The 20,116-nt window shown below is 33.1% G+C and overlaps 1 protein-coding gene across 1 annotated transcript in view; it reads right to left on the bottom strand.

Moving 5' to 3' along the window:
• LOC113391564 (fatty acyl-CoA reductase wat-like) overlaps nt 1-18,442 on the bottom strand; it is a 51,630-nt gene extending 33,188 nt beyond the window's left edge. The window contains exon 1 of the mRNA XM_026627557.2: nt 18,085-18,442. The gene's annotated coding sequence lies outside the window, so the exon portion shown is untranslated. The remainder of the gene's footprint in view (nt 1-18,084) is intronic.
• Nucleotides 18,443-20,116: the final 1,674 nt, after the last annotated feature.

The raw sequence follows: 20,116 nt of genomic DNA on the forward strand, positions 1-20,116 counted from the left end.
AATTCTAAGCTCAACCCTTTTTTGCTGCGATTGCGTTACCACGTAAGTATCAATTTGTTCATACCCTCATTTCACCTCGGTTACATCACACTTTCTGTGTAACACTGACAACAGAAGACGTCAGCAATGATAATGTATAAGATTCTTCGGGATACGTCACTTAGGGTCCCTAAAGGTCCAGATTTAGGAGTCAAACTGTAATTTATGCAAATTTACGCGAAAACTTTGTAAAAAGTTAAAACAAAATGAATGACACAAATAACTAATTGAGGGCAAAATATTAATCAAACGATTATTAAAACACTAAACAAAAACGAAATTACCGATAACTATCCCTACATCCCTACAAACTACGAGAGCATCGTATATGCAAGTGCAGAATCTTGAAGAACCGTTGAAATCTCTACAAAAATGTCGTCCGGTGTATTTCAAACATATATATGTTATATGACATGACATAGTTATGTTTGTTGTTCGATAAATGATTGAACTATGAGTGCAAACCTAATTAGTGATTTATTTTAGTGACATACCTAAGTAACAAACTAATTACTTATCGTTAAGTACCCTAGACCGCCCCTCGTACCAAAGATTTCGACAGTGCAATAAAAATATTTTTTTTTTGTTTTTTTATTTTACTCTAAAATATAATATGGTACCGATCCATTATTTCTAATATCAACAATGAAAATTCGCGTACAAAAGTCCACTATTGAGCCCTAGGTGGATGAATTTTAAATAATTTTTTTCGTATTTAATTTGTAAAAAAATCCTGTCAAAATAATATCATGTCAGTATTTTTAGAGTTTAAACAAGAATATATTTAGTATTGCAATTGCATTATTGCGTTTGTATTTAAATTAAATATTTATTTATGCAAAATTATAAAACACTTACGTTTTATTAATACATCTGTGAGGTACTTATTGCCTCTGGTCCAAAGTTCATCTCGGAGCTTATAAATATTATATTTTTATAAGATTTTTTTCGTACTTCAAATTTAAGTGTCCAAAAGTGAGGTTAACGTATTTTTAGAAGTGGAACCCCATACTTTGAACGCGAGGACCTTCTAACCGCGATTTTTTAGATCGTAAATATATGCATGCAAATATTTGTAAAAAAATCTTAATACGCATCCAGTATGTTCGAAAATATTCATTTAAATCACATGCTGTAAAGGGTCATACATATATATTAAATGTACAACCGAGTTGGCCAGTGGTTAGAACGCGAGCATCTTAACCGATGATTTCGGGTGCAAACCCAAGCAACACTGAATTTTCATGTGCTTAATTTGTGTTTATAATTCATCTCGTGCTCGGCGGTGAAGGAAAACATCATGAGGAAACCTGCATGTGTCTAATTTCAACGAAATTTTGCCACATGTGTATTCCACCAACGCGTATTGGAGCAGCGTGGTGGAATATGCTCCATACCTTCTCCTCAAAGGGATAAGAGGCCTTAGTCCAGCAGTAGGAAATTTACAGGCTTGTAATGTACTGAATTTAAGTTACTTTATTGGAAAAGGATTAATACTATATTGCTAAAAATCGCGTCGTAAATAAGCCATTTTCGATACATTTCTCGTAAAAAGTAAAGGATAAAAAATGTTTTTTGAGGGCTATCCCTAAGTAATACGTAGTATATACTATCGCCGACTTTTTTATTGACCTTTTTAAGGTGCACAATACTGTAGTAAATTATTTTGATCTATCTCGTAGGGTTCAGCCAGCGTTTCCAACGCAAGGGCAAAAAAATATGTTTATTTACGACATCTCATTAGAAACCTGTAAAATTATCAGTATTTATCTACTATATTATTTACTATTGGATAGATTGGAATTGGACCTTTTATTCTGGAGATTATCCCTTGCATACAAGAAAATATAACCTCTTTATAATATTAGAATATCTATACATATAATAAAATTGGAGTGTCTGTTTGTAATATTAAAATAACCGCGTTTTACTAAATGCATATGTATGTATACACGGTACATATACCAAAATATTTTTTTTTACAATTTTTGTCTGTCTTTCTTTTTGTTTGTTCCGGCTAATCTCTGGAACGGCTGAACCGATTTCGACGGGACTTTCGCTGGCAGATAGCGAATGTAATAAGGAGTGACTTGGGCTACTTTTATTTTAGAATTGTATATAGAATAAAAATAAAATCACGCTACAATATCCAAATAACTTAAATTCAAACAACGCGCACGAAGTCGCGGGCACAGCTAGTTTAAGAATACATTCAGTCAAACCGTGTTCTTCAAGCTTTTTTTTTCAATACCATCTTAAAAAACTAAGGACGCTCAATTAGCTTTTAATCTTATTTAAGTCTAATGTCAGCTGCGTGTCATTTGTTAGGGCTTAAGTTTGCTTCATAAAAAATTGTATTAAATTCGGTTAAGTTGTTCGTCCGTAAAAGCGCAACAGACAGACGGATAGACAGAGTTACTTGTGCATTTATAATTTAGAATCGATTAGTAGATATCCTAGACTGAAGATTAATTGTGCTAATAATACACCTCCTATTTTTTATTTTTTTTTATTTTATTTTATTTTATTTTATTTCATTTCATTTCATTTCATTTCATTTTATTTCATTTTATTGCATTTTATTTCATTTTATTTTATTTATTTTGTCTCAGACAGTCCATATTTTTAGTATTACATGGCAACTTATAATTGATGTTAGTAAAAAAAAATTAAATTATAATAATAAAAACAAACAAAACAAAACAGAAACAAACACAAAAACAATAATCGCCATTCTTAGACAGCATGTAGCTGTATCCATTGGCGCAGTATTTCCGAGTCCCAGCGGTCAGCCAGTGCACATGTTAAAGCATGTATGTTTGGATGTTTGACAATCAATCACGCATGATTTAGGGCGGCACGGATTCGTATAAAATTTGAAAAATAAATATTGACGAGATATACCCATATTATTTTAATTTAAAATTTGTATTTTTTTTTAATTAATTTTGTGTGAACTTTAAAGAGCGAACTTTAGTCCGAATTCGTTTATGTTCGAATACGAATTTCCACCAGCGTCCTTGGTGGTCATTTTATTTCGGTTGTTTCGAAATAAGGTCCTAGTTGTTATACATTTTTGGAGAGCTGATAAAACGGTTATGTTTTTAAAATAATCTGCAGGAGAAGTTTCATGACGTTTTTTTTTGCTTTTAAGGCATTTTTGTGGAAAAAAAATTTTGAAATAATATCTTTTTCCGTCTCGCATTTTTAAATTTGGACCGATAATTATTGTTTTAATATTGAGAAGTAACCAGTCTTTATTCATTTTTATAAATCAGAGGAAAAAAATAGATATTAATTGATCCTTTTTTTAAAATAAATTTTTGAAGTTGTATTTTTGACTTATTTTGAAAAAATCTAAAAAACGTGATAACTCAAAAATGGTTCACTTTTGCATAATGCATATGGAGGTTAAAATTATCGAAAATAATCACCCCTATCACCTCCTAACGGGAATACGTCGAATTACCAATAACCCTGTATATATAGTCTCGCCGGCAAAATTGTAATATTGTCATTTTTGGAACTTTGCGTTTTATCTCTATTACCTATTAAACCATATAGTGGTACTATTTGTTAACTAAAACTACGAAAGTAGTTTTTTGGATCGTGAGTATACATCAGTGTCGAAGTATCGTTAGTCGGACTATCGATATTTGACCTCGAAAACTAATCAGAATGTCGATGGTATCATTTTGGCCAAAACTATCGATATCTTTCCATGAGCAGCACTATTGATAACGGTAACACTATCGATAGTATGCTTATAACTTAATTATCGATTGTCTATCGATAGTGGACTACCGATATTCAACACTAGTGTACATGCCTCAACATTATTGACCCTCGAAACAGCGGTACCTACTCAGACTTGCACAAATTCCATCAGGTACATACATATACATAGAGATACAAGATACATAAAGATGAGTCGGTTACATAAAAGTCGCTATCAACTCGATTGCTATGCCGACGACGTTACTGTCAACACTAACTGACCCTATTTCTAAATATTGCAATAATACTAACGCTGTTCCAACACTGCAATTGTTTTTGAATTCGATAACGATGTGTGATGAATTCGATGAAACGACTTAAAACATCAGTCATGATTTCTTCTTTAGCTGATTTACTTATTTATTGATATGAGATATACGTTGACACGATTTATGGACTCGTAAGCCGTGACGGTAAACGTCAGGATGTCGTCATGTCCGCTCTCTACGCTCCCGTGTGTGAGTGCGTGTGTGCGTGTTGGTGCGCCCATGCGTGCGTGTGTGTGTGATATTTTTTTCTACATATAATTATAATAATATAATTCCATATTTATTTATTGGTTTTTGTTTATTTGTAAATTATTTCAATAACATTCAATTACGATGTTTAAAGTCTACCCGTAACGGCCCATTATTGCTAAATGGTAAAGTTGGTAGAGTACGGACTTAACATCTAAAGGCACACTTTATCAGGCAACCCTATCTTTTAGAAAAAGGTTAACGACTCTAAAAGTATTAATTTAATAATCTAATTGACACTGTTAAACCTTATTAAAAATATTTACTCAAAGTCAAATTTTTTTTTTTTCCAATTTCGAAGCGTTAAATTCGTGTATATAAAAAATCAATAAAATTACAGTAAATCTTTAGTACGTCTCATCCTTAATTTGACATTAAGTCAAACTGCATAAAGGGTTGGCAACACTTTAACTTTTCACCGTAACTTGACATCAACCTCCTTGCTAAATGATCTGTTCATTCTTCTTCTTTTGAGGCCCTGGTGTTAGTCGCGGTTTCCTAATTCCTGAGCCACACATGATTTTCAATAACATATTTTCTGCTATCAGAATTTTAATGACAATAATCGTAAATCGTAAATCGTAAATATATATTGTACAACATTTATTTTAATAGTTTTATTTGAAATCAACATTTCAAATAAAACTATTTGAAACGTTGAATTAAATGAAATGAAAATACGGCCCAATTCGTAAAAAAACTATCCAATCAATCGATGACCTGAATTCCCTTAACTACCTTGACTAACCTGGAACGGAAGACTCTTGGCACTTCGCCATGCTGCAGTGAACAAAATGAGGTCTCTTGTATTTATTTAATACTTTAATTCGATAGGTTTGTACCGATTTGTAAAACCATTCAATCGTCCAAAGTGTATAGTTCTAATCACTCGTGATGTGCACCCCCCCCCCTCTACGTTAAATTATCTTGACAAAATTTTCACATAATTTATGTTCTTGTACTTAATTTGAGGTATTAACTCATCTTCAACTTCCAACAACCGTTTTACCCCCTTAGCGGTGAATTTTCGTAAAATTCATTCTTAGCGGATGTCTACACCCTTTAAGGAAGCTACCTGCCAAATTTCAAATTTCAAGTATGTATAGTTTCTGGTTCAATGATTGGTATTTCGCTTTTTTATATATATATTATAAATGCGAAAGTAACTCTGTCTGTTACCTCCTCACGCTTAAGCCGCTGAACCGATTCAGATTAAGTTTGGTACTGAGATAGTTTGAGTCTCGGAGAACAAGGGCGATTTTCTATAATTCATCCCTCGAAGATATGTAGAGTGGCGGTTAGTGTGCTATATGCAAAGTTTTTAATTCTCTCAGGGTTTCGGCTTATCCTGTATATTTTGTTGGATAAAATACTGTAAGTCGGATGGAGCAACGTTGACAATTAAAACCGGTTGTAGCCCAACAGTGGAACATTGATGGGCCGTTACTAGAGGTGATATGATGATTTGTCTTCTTATGAATTGATAATATATTCAAATTAGCTTTTAATTAATCCATATACTAAAACCGATTGAATTTCATACTCCATTGTATTTTCTCCGTCACTAAATGTGCGTGCATAATTCCAACTCGACCTGATAAGTAGAACTAAGACGATTGATCTTGAATTCGTTAATTGATAATAATCTTATATATTAATAGCGTGAGCCGATTTTGTCCCAGTGATTATGGGACGATGGCTGCATGCAAAAAACTCTGGTATGGTCTCATTTTGAAGAACTCCAGCCGTAGATGTGCCGAAAATTAAAGAGGATCCTTCATTCAAATTTGCTAAATCGTTACGATTTAATAAAGAATTAATTTTAAAGAGCGGAAAAGCGTTACTGGATTAAACTGGTTAAAGGGCGGTACTACGACTGTATAAGAAAAAAAAATGGAGAACGTAAACACAATTAAAGTAAATTGTTTTCAACAAACTCCAATTCTAACTGAACTAATGTCTACTATTTGATATTAAAGTTTTCATTTAAAAGAGGTTTCATTTTGGCGCCAAATATAGATGAGCGACTTGTAATTTACAATGAAATAAAAACAAAACGTCATAGGTTTCAAAATTACTAAAAAAAACTTTTGAATAAACGCGAATGTTAACAAGTAACACATAGGCGCCCAGCCCAGCTCAATTATATTTATCTTAGTGATTTATTTACCAAATATACCTTATTTCTACAATTCATTAATATTAATCATTTCGTTAATCACCATAGTAATAAATGACGCTGTGAACAATTTAACCTTACTAGTTCGTAAACTGACTTCCGATTATTTGACATAAAAAAGGTAGTACGCGCCAAAGGAGCACATTCGGTTGTTTTAATAATTCCTGGCACAACGTTACGCTGTCCAAATATAAATAATTGAAGTGTACCAATTATTGGACTGTGTTTTATTTTCATAAAACCCAGAAAACCTACAAGTGTTAACACGAAGTTTGGCGGGAGACCCACTAGTATACATTACGGTCGTAAGAAGTTCCTAGATAACGATTCTATTTTAACAAATGTTTGCATCTCAACCGATGACTGCGGGTTCGAACTCAGGAAAACACCACTGAATTTGTATGTGCTTTAATTGTGTTTATAATTCATCTCGCGCTCGGCGGTGGAAATCGTCGTGAGGAATGCGTGTATAATTTCAATGTAATTCTGAGACGTGTATATGGGCACCTGGTGGTAAGTGGTCACACCCGCCCATAGACAATGGCGCTAGAAATATTAACCACTCCCTAGATCGCCAATGTGCCAACAACCTTAGAAACTCAGATGTTATGTCCCTTGTGCCTGTAGTGACACTGGCTCACTTATAGTTTAAACCGAAACGCAACAGTACTGAGTACTGTTGTTTGGCGGCAGAATATCTTATTAGTTGGTGGTACCTACACAGACGGGCTTGCACAAAGCCCTACCACCAAGTTTAGAACATTGGAGCAGGGTGGTGGAGTTAGCTCCGACCTCAAAGGCGTAATTCTTAGCCCAGCAGTGGGATATTTACAGATTTTACTTCACCAACAAAAAATATGATAATACATTCAAACATTATGTTTAAAGTTTCATATATTAAATGCACTTTTAATAATATTCAATTATAACTCGCTATGATGTTTACTATTTTTGAAGTTATACTCCATTTGACGCTTTATTAAAAATACGGAACCCTAAAAACCGGCCAAGTGCTACTCTAGTAGCGCACGTAAGGTTCCGTAACATTATCTAAAAAAGGGCAATAAATCATATCTGTTGTGTGGGGCACCCACTTAAATATTTTTTTAAATTTATTTTTAGTTTTTGTTGTTATAATGGCAACATACATCAAATGTAAAAATTTAAACTGTCTAAATATCACGGTTAATGAGATACAGCCTGGTGACAGACGGACGGACGGACAAACGGACAGCGAAAAATAAGTGATTTTTTATAATGCGCGCTCACGACACGAAAACATTTATATATTTTTTACGATACACAAAAACGTTCATGTGAAAAATTTGTTCAAATACACGTAAAAGAACTAAAGTTCGCTGCAGCGATAAATCTTCTTTATGTCATCTAATCAAACAATTGAAAAATACAGCGCCAGACTGCTTATAAAGAATATTTTTCTTCCGACCAAAACGTCGTAAGCGCTGCATATGTCACGGCGCTTACACTTTTCATTCAACATTGTGTAACAATATCCCTATAAATTTGTTAGATTGTAGGATGACGTGGTTTATTGTGTATTTAATTGAACAACAAGTAATTTTACTTATTTCACAATTGAATCGTTATTTAAGTTTAAGTTAATATTTGATTCGGATTTTCGAATCGTCGCTCCGTACGTCCTCACTGAACGAATGCAAAACACACACTAATGTCAGGTGAACAGTCTACAGTTCACTTCAATCGACACAGCGATTCTTCGGAACGACGTAAATTCACAACTTATGTTACTTTACAATGTTTATTTTATTAAAAATTAAAATCAATCTTTAAATTTGTTGAAAAAAGAAGGAATTACATTTATTATAGTTATTATTACTATGATATTGTAATTATTTGCATGCAATTAAAAACTTTTTTCAATCACGTCGCACGTGAAACGCTGCACGCGCGAATTTAGATCACGTATCTGTTTTTTATGAACATCAAGCTAATACATACAAAAAGACATATTCAGTGTTTAAAAAACACAATTATATTGAATAACTTACAAGGAAACACGCTCAAAAATTAACTTTGTGGTTTCATTGAAAATAGGAAGTTTTCACTACCTTTTTTATTAGGAAAACCAAAATTTTGAATTACATTTTCACAGATAATAGAATACTCTCTCTCTATTGATGTTTTGGATTTGCCAGCCCGTCTGTGTAGGTGCGACTTATAATATACTAGCGATAAAGTGATGTTATCAATGTATTTATACCGTATATCACTCAGGAAAAATGTAGATTTTTTAGATTATATAGAACGTTTTAGAAAACAAACAATCAAATTTTACCTTTTTAAAATAATATTAGAACGCGTGCGTCTTAACTGATGATTTCGGATAGGCAAGCAACACTGTAATTTCATATGCTTACTTTCATATACTTTGTGTTTTTAATTCATCTCGTGCTCGGCAGTGAAAGAAAACATCGTAAGGTATCCTGCACGTGTTTAATTTCAAAGAAATTCTGCCACATGTGTATCCACCAACCCCAGCGTGGTGGAAATTTTTTATGAAACCCTTCAGTGTTTCTCTACTATATTGTGCATGTATTATACATATAAACCTTCCTCTTAAATCAATCTATCTACTGAAAAAAACTGCATCAAAAACCGTTGTGTAGTTTGAAAGATCTAAGCACACACAGGGACAGACAGCGGTAAGTGACTTTGTTTTATACTACGTAGGTAATGATGATCAGGCTGTTATTATTCTGCTATCAAATCGTTACTTAATTGCAATCGAATCGAAAGGTAATCGTTGTCGTTCAGCGGTTTCCTTTTTCTAGTAACACAACGATCCAGTTGCCGTTCGGTCGAAGATGAATCGCAATATAATCGGGATGGTATCGCAACCCATATAAAAAGTAGAATTGACTTCTTTTTTTATGGCATAGGTTGGCGGACGAGCATATGGGTCACCTGATGGTAGGTGGTCACCACTGCCCATAGACAATGGCGCTGTAAGAAATATTACCTATTCCTTACATCGCCCATCGCCTTGGGAACTAAGATGTTATATCCCTTGTGTCTGTACACTGGTTCAATCTCCCTTCCGGAACACAATAATACTGAGTAACCGGAACACAATAATACTGAGTACTGTTATTTGGCGGTAGAATATCTGATTAGTGTATGGTACCTACCCAGATGGGCTTGCACAAAGCCCTGCCACCGAGTAAAGTTTCGATTTAATTGAGTTTTATTTTTGTGAGGTTTGAGAGCAATAATCTAAGTTAGATCAGAAAATAATCAGAAACGAATCATAACAATATGTTAGTGGAATTACCCCCAGAATTCATTAAGAATGTTCGTTGAAATTGTAATAAATACGAGTACAGTGTAAGGTTATAGACCTTCAGAGAGAGTTGCGTATAGCCACTCATGCGCACAAAATGTAGGGCCACCAACAGTACGTTTTTTTTTTCAGGACACAATCTATATTTAAATTTTAATTAAAATAAATTAAAACACTGTGTTTACGTTTTAATAAATGCCGAGTAAGAATTGAGCCGAGATGGTCCAGTGATTGCACGCATGCGTCTTAACCGATGATTGCGGGTTCAAATCCAGGCAAGTACCACAGAATGTTCATGTTCGTAATTTGTGTTTATAATTCATCTCTTGCTCGGTGGTGAAGGAAAACATCGTGAGGATACCTGCATGTGCCTAATTTCAACGAAATTCTGCCACACTGTATTGTGTCCACCAACTCGCATTGAAGCAGCGATGTAGAATATGCTCCAAAACCTTCTCCTCAAAGGGAGGAGACCTTAGCCCAGCAGTAGGAAATTAGCAGGCTGTTAATGTTGTTTTAATAAATAAGAGCATGACTTTCGGTATGTCTATTCGGAATCTATCTTTGCTTCTTTTGGTATAAGATTTGTGTATATCGGTTTAGCAGTTTTTAACAAAAGATATATGATTTCAGTCAGTCTGTATGTATGAGTTATTTATGCTTAGTTAATACATATGATATAACTTCTAACCTACTTGTCCGGCGCTTATAGGTTATTTAACGTCACTGTACATTTAAATTTTGCTCATAGAGGATATAAAACCACGGACTAAATGTTTGGTATTAAATAAAATGTCTCGCCCAGAGCTAGGTTTTAGTAAGGACGCCACATTTTGTCTTCCTTTACGTAGTGTAATCATTGTCAAGTTCATTTTATCACGGAAGAACTCACATACTCACTTAGAACTTATCTAAGTTAAAACGCCTCGTTTATTGGATAGATTGACGTATTCAACCGTACCGTACCGTTTCAAGCGATATTCAATTGGTTTGAAATTCATCTGTAGGTCAATGATATCAGAGTTTCGTAATGAATATGTAAAAACCGTCAGTATAACCGTAACTGTTTGTTATATCAAAAATTTATATCGTAAGCGATTTTTATTAATATATTATATTATTTATTATGAAAGCGGAACAGTGGATGGCATACGTTGACATCAATTGAATGTAACAGATTTAAATCTCGACAAGTAGTCATAATTTTTTCATGCTCTGCATGTATACCTAATTATGATAAAAATCATCTCGTGTTGCAAAGAACATTATGAGATCACCTTTTTATTTGAGGCCGAGAGTATTTTTTTTTTTATAGCCAGGCGGACGGGCAAGTGGGGCGCCCGATGGCAAGTGGTCCCCACCGCCCATAGACAATAACGCTGTAAAAAACTTTAACCATTCCTTACATCGCACATGTGCCACCAACTTTGGGAACTAAGATGTTATGTACTTAGTCTGTAGTTACATTGGCATATTCACCCTTCAAAGCGGAACACGACAATTCTAAATACTGCTCTTTAGCATTAAAATATCTGAGTGGGTGATACCTATCCAAACAAACGATTTTTTTTCCACCGTTTTTCAATTCTAAGCTGCTACTAAATGGTGGTTGACAGAAATACCCTATAATTTTTGATCCCCATGATCAGTACAGCTATTCTGTAAAACTCGAAACTCATCTCAGGCAAGAGCGTCAAATGTCAAAATGTGCGTCAAATGATAACATTTAAAGAACATATCGAAGGACGTTTTGAAGTCAGATGTCAGCGTTTCATAAATGAGATACGAAGTGGATTACAGCAGTATAACCTAGACTATGAAACAGATTCTAGATATTAATACTAACCTAGACTAGACATAACAACATTGCTATAACGATAACTGTTTAATATATTATACGAAACCAGTCGGATTGAGACTCGAACTTGATTTATCTTATAAAAAGTGTCGGTTACAATGAAATACATGTTTAATTCATAGCTAAAGCTTTTTGTTACGTATTATATCGTCAACGTGACATAATAACTATTTCACGAGGTCACGTTCGTAAAAATTAACATAAACAGCTATGTTCCACATCTCATAAATAGAAATAATTAATAGAGATTCGATATTTTATCATTATTTTCTTATTTCGTCTTGCCTCGTTGGTACAGTGCTTAATATCTAGATCTCGAAATCTTAGGTTCAAAGCCCGAGACGAGAAATTCACTAGTCAGATTAAAGCCCCGTGTCTCGTAAGCACTAGGGCTGGATTTAGGGACAATCGCGCAAGTGAGACACACATAACGGAGATTTTTATTTATTTTGTTAAAAATACATTATTGCACAACACAGGACTACATAAGGGATCAAACGATGCTTAAAGATGGACAAGGGTTTAGACTGCTGTATATCGGTGGGTAGTGCATTCCAAAGTTTGACGGTTTTCACAGTGAATGAATTTTTATGATATGTTTAGATATCTAGATTCAGTTAAATTTTAATAATATTACTAATTACGTTTTAAAAGTCACCGATACAAAGAGTAAATGTAATATGACAAACCCGACATACAGAAATGAAAATGTTCAAATTAAGATTTTAAATAAACATGGTTATTTTTATCACTAACAGTATTTAAAACGGGATATTTACCATGTTTTTTATTTTTATTTGGTTCACGTTCTCGTGAACAAGACATTCGTAGATAATGTCGAAATATCGAGCTCCACCAAATAAAAATAAAAAACATGGTAAACATCCCGTTTTAAATACTGTTAGTAATGTTCGAATTAATTTGTGAAATAATAATTATCCTCTGTTGCCCCAGGGCCTCCAGTTCCTCGAATGCGATCCTGATGAGGAGGTAGACGGTTGGTCTTCTTCGGTGTTGATTAGCCGTCTCATCGTAATATATGAGAAAATTTGCGCGTGACCAGTTATTTTTGCACCATAATATTCTTGATAAAGGCCATAGTGGACGATCAGAGGACTAACATCTTAGCTTTCTATTTGCAGGATTACTTTTGACAGATTTTCAAACTGGAAGTAGAGTGAAAAGGTGGTTTTTTCATTTAATACGACATTTTTTCATTAAATTACATTAGCAGCCTGTAAATTTCCCACTGCTTTCCTCCTCTCTCTTTGAGGAGAAGGTATGGAGCATATTCCACCACGCTGCTCCAATGCGGGTTGGTGGAATACACATGTGGCAGAATTTCGTTGAAATTAGACACATGCAGGTTTACTCACGATGTTTTCCTTCATCTCCGAGCACGAGATGAATTATAAACACAAATTAAGCACATGAAAATTCAGTGGTGCCTGCCTGGGTTTGAACCCGAACTCATCGGTTAAGATGAACGCGTTCTAACCACTGGGCCATCTCGGCTCTTAAAAAGTATAAAAAAACGTTATTAAATCTTAAATATGCCATTAATAGGCTTACTTAAAGAGACATTTTGGAGCTTGTTCTTTGCGGATTTGAAGCCATGACCCAATGAGAAAGCCATTAGTAGTTTTAAGATGCCTTTTTTTATTTTGCTGTAAAAACTCGCTACTTATTTCCCCCACGTGGAATTGTGTTACTGTATTATCTACTATATAACAACTAATTTAATTAGTAACTTGACTTAGCTTGTATTAACTAAAATAAATTTTTAGCACTGTTTCGAAGTTTATCCTTAGTAAAAGCCTGTAAATCAAACAAAAGGGTCTCCTAGACTTCCAGTTATCTTAATATAATATTTTATAATTAGTCTATATACTCTGCAAAAGAGCTTTCTGGAAGAGATCGCTGCAATTGTTGCAAGTTTTGGAATGTAATTAACATTTCTATCAGGGTCACTGTTCTGTGCTGAAAGGATTCATTAAGTATCTGAAATTTGGCTAATATAATCTTGCTTATTGGCGGTCTGCCCACTGAACTCACTCTTGATACATAACAACATATATAAATTATATTTTATTGACCTCTCTTCGTGATCTGCGAACATGTGCCTATTGAAATATAGAAATTTCTAACCGAAGAACTTTCTCAGGTTTGAAACAATATAAGTCGCACCTAGCAAATTATACGACGTTATCTACAAATGTTAATGAATTAGTGATTAGTTAAACATTGCTGTCTTCTTCTTTCGAATATCAAATCAATGATGTAAGAAAGAGAGAAGTCACTGTTTAAAAAGTCTAACAAAAATCGACTTCCTTGCCGGTTCTCTTCGGTAGAATCTACAAACAGAACTGGTACTAGTTTCACCTCTATAGTCTCTTCCAACCATAAGAGGACTAAAGCCAAATAAACAACATTAGGCAGCAAATTAATGCGATATTATTGGTCGAGAACTTGAATACTTGTTGACTTCCAGACAGGATACATACATATATGTATAATTGTATTTAACTAACATGACTTTGTATATTTAAATGTCGAAAAAGAGTAACTAATGAGTTTCTTGTCGGTTCTTCTCGGTAGAATCTGCATTCCGAGCCGACGGTAGCTTCACTTATAGTCATATAGTTTGTTGAACGACGATTCAAAAGTCCTTATAAAAGCCTATTTGATAATCTACGATATTCAGGATGGATTTTCGAAAAAATGGCGTTTTGCCGCCGAAACTATAATCAGAACTATGGAAGTAAAATTAAATTGGATATAAGTAGTTAAATGAAATAGTGTTGTATTATATATAAGGATTTTTTTTTTTTTTTTTATGTTAGTGTTGGCAAACGAGCAGCCGGCTCGCCTGATGGAAAGTGACTACCACCGCCCATGGACATCTGCAACACCGCGGGGCTTGCAGGTGCGTTGCCGGCCTCAGGAAAGAGTACGCTTTTTTATTAATCATGAACTGTCAGTAGTGTACAATATAGCTGAGCAAACAGGACGCATGGAATACGTAAATCGAAGGTTTGTTTATCATTATTCTGTTTTCGATTGGATTAGGTGAAATATATGAACAGGCAAAGAAAATTCAGTACATTTTCCTCCTTAATTTGGTATCTATTAGAGAATTTATGGAAGTTGTCACAGTCTTAATTCACTCTTGTTAAATGACGATTTAAAAGCGCTTGTAAAAGCCATCTTGAATAAAGTACATAATAAATAATTAATTTGATTTGAAATTATACCGGAAATTGATAAAATATTGACTGTCGTATAAGAATATTAATACGGTCTTGTTTGTGTTATTAGGTTAATATTCATATATCCAACTAAAGATAAATATATAATACTTTTGGAATCCGATTCGATGGCTTGCTCCGCTTGCGAAACAAGTGAAATCTGCGCCCGCGCACACTATGAACTTGGCCTAGTTGAAATGTTACGTTCGAATTTGTTTTGCGAATTATATGGCGAAATAATATTTTTTAATTTATGTATCGTATCTTAGTAACGTTTGAAACGATTCTTTATTTCCATTTTAATTATTTTAAAACAATCTTATAATTTAATATTGGAATATAATATTTATTCATGTACATATATTATATAATATTAATTACTCGACCGTTTATCATGAAATTTTTCATGTCAGAGGTACAAAAAATAATAACACCCCCCTAGTCCAGCCTAAAACATATATAAACTATTCTACGTCTTACAAAATACATTTATTTTTATTGTACATATTATTATTCGTTGAAATAAAAATTTTGTACAACAGCTGCTGAATTCAGTCTTACTGTATTGGAAGGATATAGATCCTATGATATAAGCTAACTACTTTGCAGAGGTTCCACTTGAGTTAATCGCCTTGCGTTGTTTAGACTACTCTTGTATTTAGTCAAATAATATATAACTTAGTAAATAAAACTCTTACTTTGACAAACGACGTATATCTAATTCTAATTTACTTATGTTAAAGATTAAATTTCACTTTCAACGGTATATGTACTTTGTATAATTTCATTTATAAGCTAATTACTGTACACTAAGTACATTTTAAGTTATATTTACAATTTGTACATATCTATCTACTCATATCTTAATTAAGTAACCGTTAAAAATACTTTTAAAATGTTATTTTTAAAACGTAAGATATCATGATTCGTATTTGGCATGTTTAACTGAAAATTGACTATTTCTGCTGGTTTTTTTTGGACGTTTATTACACCACCACAGGTAAATGGTTATACATACATATATAAAGCCGTATAACATCCGCTTAACTCAAATTAAACCGGTTTAATCAATGCTCAATATACTATACACATATTAAATGTTATACTCGATACATTCACTCTGAAGAACGTTCACTCGAGTGAATATTCATTGGTTTACTAATGAATTATTTTGTCAATGATATCATTATTTTTGTTTAGACGTTTCACTTTGAGTAAATGAAAATTGCACTGTCTGATTCCATCTTTACCAGTGTACCTTTAGCAGGTTTCCTTGCACCTGCTTTGGACTATGTTCGACCATCTAACCGTGACATGATTTATATACGATTGGGTCGAAGTTAAAATGTTAATTTTATTTTAAATCTTAATTATTACATCAAAATAAAAATAATTTTCATTATTTCAATGAGGTTACCGTCAGTTTTAAACAAATACAATTAAGAACTCAGGATCTATCTGACTATGTTCGATATTCATTAAATTTTCTTATTTACAAAAGACATGGAAAAACCGACTACTTCTCTTTTCTCTTGGATAACGCTAACATAACCTATATAACCTACCAACACTGATAAAACTTTATATAAGAAAATAAATTCAAGACAAGACTACTTTTTTATGTAAAAGGTAGACGCACTCCCCCCCCCCTCCTACTAGTAAGTGGTCACCAATACCCATTGACATTGGCACCGTATAAAGATTTAAGCATTCCTTACATCGCCAATGCACCACCAACCTTGGGAACCAAGTTATTATGTCTTTGTCAGCTATTATATGAGTAAATTAAAAAGATTCTTCTTTCTATTAGAAACGTAATAGTTTAAATTCGATCAATAATTTTGTTCCTGAAATTGGACCAGTTTTTATACACGTGGTATGAAATAAATTATGTATTTTAATTACACACTTAAACGAATCTAAGTCCTTTAAACAAATTATATATAAAAACAAGCCTTCACTCAAATTTGAATTTATGCATAAAAAAAATATGTAACTTAAACCAATAGGGTCTGCATAAATCATCCTCGCGTTTTAAGTTTATATAATCCAATTACATATATTATACATAACGTAATAGAACAATTATTTTGTAACAAAATATTAAGTTCACACTTTAAGTTGTTGACTAACGCTAAGTATTCAGTGTGCGTGCGCACCTTACAAGGTTAGTGAAATGGGTCGCCGACGCCGGTTTGAAACCCCATTAATAATATATTGTTCGGATATTCATATAGCATAATATTTTATCAATTAAAAATAAATAACTTATAATTAGGTAAATATTTATTATAATTAAAATAAACTAAAAAACAAAAATTTATTACGTTAAAATAATAAATAATTTCGCATAATGTTTGACATATAATAAAAAATAATAATCATAATTTTTTTTTGCCATTGAGAGAAAGTATTAAAGCATACAGCCTCATCCAGTCAGATAAGAATCTGCATTGACCTACTTTGAAATACAACAGACTATATTATAAAATTAAGAGCCTACATTTCAATTGCTTTAAAACAATTGTGAAACCAATTAAGACAATTTTTAATTACTTCACAGTAACTATATAAGAGCTTTTTATTTTTTTAACACTTCAAAAATCAGTACGTTGTTATTTTCTTTTAATTGTATTTCCTTTTTCAACATATCTATTGAAATAAATTAATGTCCACAATTTTGTAGTAAAATGCTTCAAGCTGTTTAAAATAATTCAATAAAATCAATATTTACGTTTTTTTTTGGATAAAAATATTCAAAAGTAGAAAAATAATCCATTTTCTTATTCCGTAATAAAAAAAAAATCTCGACTTTAGCAACGCATCACACTTGACCGTTACGTTTTGCGTTACTTTTACTTTTGATATACGCGTTAATAATTATATATTCGTAAAATCAACAAAAGTGGGTTAGTGGTGTTAAAAGATTTCGCAATCACTAAACATTAGATGAATTCCGGTAAAAATTGAGCAATAAGCATTTTGTAATCAAATCTCATAGCATACCTCGGCTCTTCAACACATAACATTTCCTAGGCGACTTTCACGACGTGTTTGTAGAGCCCAGAAAAATATATATATATCGAAATATAAAAAACAGAAACAGTGACGTGACGCAATAAAAAAAAATACTCAACACTCACCTAATTAAATCCTTTTTGCTGAAAACCACTGACACAAAACACTGACACTTAGAAAAAAAAAAAGAAAACACAAAACTGTCAATTTCAAACGCACACGGTCATCGCCATGGCAGATCGGAGACTATTGTGACCCGACGAAAATATGAGGCCAAAATGGCAGTTGCATAATAGTTTATTACAGCGTATTACATAAAAATTGCCGTTGGGCACTCGAGTAGTATATTATGCAAAGAACGGTCGGATTTCTTGTCGATTTTTAGGTTAGCCGTAGCGTCCTTTTGGCGCGAATTCGACGGTGCAACGCGATTTTCGCACGTTGCCGAATAGAAAGTTGAGTTCCATCTGGGTGGTATTCTTCGATTCGCCGTCGCATAATGCTAATGGTCTTCCCCTCTACTTTCGTTGGAAGTGGGGTGGAATGGACAGTTAGGTCAAATTGGATCTTCAGATTGTGAGGTAACAATATGAATGAAATAAATAAACATTTTGTAGAGCGAAGTGTTCTGACTTGTTTTTGGCTCATTCGAAGAAATTCATTTCAAATATAGAACACTAGACTTCGGTCGCGCTTTCGCCTGCGTCTGTCACAGGTATTCGATAACTTATCTCTATCTCCTTTCCTGTAAATCAATATTTAATAGTGATCAGTTTAATGGCCAGACTTGCATCAACAAACAAACTTACTTAAGTTGGGATTAAACAGTGCTAAATACACGACGTGCATCGGTTGCCCGAATAGTGTACATATTAGTGCAGCAATGTTAAATATTAGAATTATATGTTAACATATTTAAATATTAAATTATGTTAAAATATACTTTATTCAAGCAGGCTTTTACAAGCACTTTTGAATCGTCATTTAACAAACTATTTTAAGTGAAGCTACCACCTTTACGGTTCGGAATGTAGATTCTACCGAGAAGAACCGGCAATAAACTCAGTAGTTACTCTTTTTCAACATCTAAAAATACAGTCATGTTAGTTAAATACAATTATATATGTATGTTATGTCTCCTGCCTGGAAGTCAACAAGCATTAACTCCGCGCTTTTTTATCATCTATATAATCTTGTATCGAATAATTTGCCTTCTTTACCAATGTATTTTTTACAAATAATTTTAATTTATGAAACGGGAAATTCTCCGCCTCTCCTTTTTAAATTTCGACCGATAATATATTCTTTTAATATTGACACATAACCAGTGTTTAATAGTTCTTATAAATCAGAAGAAAAAAAAAGTATTTTAATTGATACTTTTTTTAAATAAATTGACATTTTTGACTTATTTTGAAAAAATCTAAAAAAGCGTGATAATTCCAATATGGTTCACTTCTGCATCATGCATATGGGGGTTAAAATTATCGCAAACAGTCACCTCTATTACCTCCTAACGGGAATACGTCGAATTACCTAATATTAATTACCCCTCGAAAGTCTAAAATGAGGTGGACGGTTTGTATGCTACGGGTAAAGTATGATAAATTTCGCACGAGTAAAGCCGGGGGTTCGATTAGTTATAAGTAAATAACTGATCTGATTAAGATTGAAAAAAAAAACTTTAGTACTAATAATGAATATCGAATAACTTGAATTACTAATTACTTTATTTTTATCATTTTCTTTTCTCAGGCAATTTTCATCTCCGCTAACAAGATCACAATTCAAATATAGTATACCTGTTGTCGCCTGCGGCTTTGCTTGCGTTTTAGGTGTTGGTCGTCAGAAGTCAAAAGTACAGAGGCTACTCCTTGGAGTAGCTGATATAGCTAGCAAATATAGCTAGAAATAGAATAAGATTACAAAAAATCCAATCCAATCAACGTCCAATTTGTCCAAACGTGAATTGTAATGAGCATGGACATCGTAACATTTTTTTAATTTATTATTTTCGTATTGTACTATATCACTAGATGGCGTTGATTTATATTTTTGAAGTTTCTAAATCGCGATGTCTAAATTTTTGTAAATATCCCAATGTCAAATTAATGCCGCAGCCTAGTACACCATGGATAATAATCCACCCAGTGACCC

The sequence above is a fragment of the Vanessa tameamea genome, chromosome 30, assembly GCF_037043105.1.
Source record: "Vanessa tameamea isolate UH-Manoa-2023 chromosome 30, ilVanTame1 primary haplotype, whole genome shotgun sequence".
Taxonomy (NCBI): Eukaryota; Metazoa; Arthropoda; class Insecta; order Lepidoptera; family Nymphalidae; genus Vanessa; species Vanessa tameamea.